We start from the raw sequence: 4,393 nt of genomic DNA on the forward strand, positions 1-4,393 counted from the left end.
AATAGATTTTGGTTTGACTGTATCTATTTGATAAATGAAGTTAACCAACTAACATTATACATACTCTTTTGGTTTCTGTACCCAATATTTAAAAAATTTACAAATGCAATAAAAATATCGGTATCGGTACTCGGTATCGGCAAGTACCAAAAATAAAAGTATCGGTATCGGGCGAGTACTGGAAAAAGTGGTATCGGTGCATCCCTAGTCTCTATGTGTGTCAATGACATACTGTCTACCTGTCGCACTCTCCTGTGTCCTGTAGGGGGAGACACTGGACTGACGACAGCAATGAGATCATCTTCATTAACATCTGGGTAAAACACACACTGTGAAGTTTTGGGAGCGACAGCCGCATTAACAGTCTGAGATCAGAAGGAAACAGACTGTGCATTTCACAGATTTTATTTTTAGTTCTATTTTGTCTTTTGTTTTAATGACAGCAGCATGGCAGCTACATGAACAAAACCTGATGATCATGTTTTCCAGAATCAGAAGTCTGATCTCAGTCACTCAATAAATATTAGGTTTCTTTGTTTTGAATTCTCAAAAATCCAAAAACTTTGTGCATTTTCATGTTTAAATGAAAACAATCCCAGATTTCCAACATGCTCTCATATGGTGTATCCAAATAATCAATGTTGTTATATTTTCCTTGATTTTCATATCCATGTATTCATTTTTGATTTATTACTTATTGATTCATGATTCTTATTTTAATCAAGTTCAAGTTAAATTTTATTAGTCACATACACAATCATACACAGTACGACGTAGTGAAATGTTTGGTACGACTCTCCACACAGAATGCAATAGACTATATATTAAAATAAATATTATAAAAGTAGTAATAAGGAGAGAAAGAAAAGAAAAGAAAAACTGTATCCTAAGAAATACTGTAGGTTGAATAGTGAATAGAATTACAAAATACTATAAGAAGAAATTAAACTAAGAAATTAACAATAAAGAATATAAATAAAGAGAATATACAGATTACTAAAATTACAGCAAAAAAAATAAAATAAATTTAACCAAGTAAAAAGATAGAGAACATATGTACAAAAATATGTGAATGAGTACATCTCTGAGTACAGAGATGGTAACAGCAACAATCTGACAGTATGTGTATGTGCAGTAAAGTGCAATTATGCTTGTGCAGTCTGTAATAATAAAAGAAGTATAATGTTAATATGGTGTTGTATAGTGCAACTTAGGGTTAGGGTGCATTGTCCTGGTTCAGGACACGGATAGTCTGTGTGAAGAAGCTTTTCCTCATTCTCTCAGTTTTAGTCATCATGGAGCGAAAGCGTTTCCCTAACGTCAACAGAGAAAAGAGACCATTGTTAGGATGGCTGAGGTCCTTCATGATCTTCCTGGCTTTGGTACAGCATCGTTTGCTGTAGATGGATTCCAGGTCAGGGAGTTCAATGCGAATAATGCGCTCAGCTGATCGCACCACCCTCTGTAGGGCCCATCTGTCCTGCTTTGTGCTGTTCCTGAACCAGGCTGTGATGTTTCCTGTCAGGATATTCTCAATAGTGCAGGTATAGGAAATTTTTAGCACTTTGGTGGACAATTTAAAGTCTTTTAAGTGCCTAAGGTGGCAAAGATGCTGACGGGCTTTCTTCACCAAGGTGGTGATATGATTTGTCCATGACAGTTTATGTGAGATGTGGACTCCAAGGTAACAAAAGCTATCTACTCTCTCCACAAAAGCCCCATTGATCATAGTGGGTTGGTAGCTCCTCACCTGTTTTGTGCTGAAGTCCACTATCAGCTCCTTTGTCTTGCTGACATTCAGAAGGAGGTTGTTCTCCTGACACCAGTCCTCCAGTCTTTTAATCTCCTGCAGATAAGCTCTCTCATCATTATCAGAGATCAAGCCTTTTTAGCACTTTGGTGGACAATTTAAAGTCTTTCAAGCACCTAAGGTGGTAAAGACGCTGACGGGCTTTCTTCACCAAGGTGGTGATATGATTTGTCCATGACAGGTTATGTGAGATGTGGACTCCAAGGTAACAAAAGCTATCTACTCTCTCCACAAAAGCCCCATTGATCATAGTGGGTTGGTAGCTCCTCACCTGTTTTGTGCTGAAGTCCACTATCAGCTCCTTTGTCTTGCTGACATTCAGAAGGAGGTTGTTCTCCTGACACCAGTCCTCCAGTCTTTTAATCTCCTGCAGATAAGCTCTCTCATCATTATCAGAGATCAAGCCTACCACAACAGTATCGTCAGCAAACTTGACGATGGTAGTGGAATCTGAAGTGGCAACACAGTCATATGTGTACAGCGAGTACAACAAAGGGCTTAGAACACACCCCTGGGGTGCTCCTGTGCTGAGGGTGAGTGAGGATGAGATCTGTCTGCCCACCCTTACTGCTTGTGGCCTGTCAGATAGAAAGTTGTTGATCCACTGACGCAGGGTTGGGCTGAATCCTAGGTTCTCCAGCTTTAATGTTTTTTTTGTGGGAATAATAGTGTTAAAAGCTGAACTGTAATCAACACACAGCATTTTAACATAATTCCCCCTCCTCTTGTCCAGATGATCTAAGGCTGTGTGGAGGAGATGTGTAATGGCATCATCAGTTCAGCGGTTTGGACGATAGGCAAACTGTAAGGAATCTAGGGTGTCAGGTAGCATGGAGGTGATGAAATTTCTAACAAGTCTTTCAAAACACTTCATCACAATTGAGGTCAATGCTACAGGGTGATAGTCATTAAGACAGGAGGGTTGGGATTTCTTAGGGATAGGAACAATGATGGACTGTTTGAAGCATGTGGGAATTTCCGACTGATCCAGGGAGAGATTGAATATCTCAGTGAACACTGGTGCTAGCTGGTCTGCATAAGCTCGAAGAACCCGACCTGAGATTCCATCTAGTCCTGCTGCCTTCCTTATGTTCACTCTCTGGAAAACCCTTCTCACTTCACCCTCTGTGATGATGAACGCCTTTCCTGCATGTGTGCTCTCCGCCTGCATGCAGTCTTTGTTCTTATTTGCGCCAACAGCACCGTTAGCACAGTGATATGCAGCCTCAAAACGAGCTTGAAATGTATTTAGCTCATCTGCAAGAGAAGCGTCAGTCTTCGCAATCACGTGGGCTGGTGTTTTATAGTCCATTATCGTTCTCAGTCCTAACCACAACCTTCTAGAGTCGCCTTGAAGAAACTGTGACTCTACTTCCTTCCCGTAGCGCCACTTTGTATCCTTATCATATATTCATATTCAAGTATTTACTCATTACTGTTACTCATGTATGTTTATCTTTTATTTTGTTTGATGTGTGTTCATAAGTAATATTCATAGTATTCTCCAAAAATATGTATGTTATGCACATGTTATATATGTTTGAAAGTAACAACACCAGTTTGGAAGGACGTGACTTTCCTGCATATATATTCCTTGTGCCTACTTTTCTTGCCTACTCTTCTCTTTTACTCTTTACTCTTTCTTCTCCTTCTTTCCTCTGTTTCTTTTGCTTTTCCCCTCTACTCATATTCTGCATATATCGTACTTCTTTTGGGATTTTCTTCTAATATTCATTACTTCATCCCTTAGATACAATAATTTGGAATACTCTGCACTTTAGTACAAATTATTGAATAAGATAAATTAATTTTGCTGTAAACTTCCTTCCTATTATAATTTCATATTTACTCTATTCTTTTTTTTTTATTTAATAATTTTTGATAAAATTGATCCCTGACATAATCATTAATCTTCAGCCTGGATCTCACTGCATCACATATGTTTGCTTAAGTGAAATGTATCATTCTTTGACTATACTTTGACAAATTATTTAGTGATACTAGAGGAACGATTTGTGATATCTCAGCAGAAACGCTACCTGTAAATATTTTTACATATTCAGATCTAGATATATTTGATATTGTCATAGTTATTATAGTCATAACAGAAAGACTTTCTGTAAAGCTGTTCTGAAACCATGTGTCGAATGTTAGCAGTCAAACACTTATCAGCATAAAGCAATTACATGGATTTAGAGAAAGTTCAGCTGTCACTCAATGAGATTTCTGGGAGACGTGTGTGTGTGAGTGTGTGTGTGTGAGGTCGCCGTGATTTTGCCAAGTAAGACATGTTCATGGATTAACATCTTTTGTTGATCCTGGATCAACATTACTGTACAAAAATATAGACTTAACCCAATCCTTACCCCTAAACCTAACCCTACCCATAATTTATTCCTAAAATCAGTGTGAAATGATTTCTGTATTCAAAATTTTATATTTAAAACAATAATCTCCACATGAATTTATGACTTTAATTGCACTCATGCCACCACTGAGCCACGTTGAACGTCTGAAAATGTACCTACAAGCCACTTTTGTGTTCTTCTGTGCCACCTCTGTAGTACAAATTAATTTTTCATT

At 38.0% G+C, this 4,393-nt stretch overlaps 1 protein-coding gene across 3 annotated transcripts in view; it reads right to left on the minus strand.

The window, feature by feature from the left end:
- LOC107748639 (myomegalin-like) overlaps positions 1-4,393 on the minus strand; it is a 50,944-nt gene that overhangs the window by 18,271 nt on the left and 28,280 nt on the right. The gene's annotated exons all lie outside the window — the stretch shown is intronic.

Source organism: Sinocyclocheilus rhinocerous, unplaced genomic scaffold, assembly GCF_001515625.1.
Source record: "Sinocyclocheilus rhinocerous isolate Xijiao unplaced genomic scaffold, SAMN03320098_v1.1 scaffold2485, whole genome shotgun sequence".
Lineage (NCBI taxonomy): Eukaryota > Metazoa > Chordata > Actinopteri > Cypriniformes > Cyprinidae > Sinocyclocheilus > Sinocyclocheilus rhinocerous.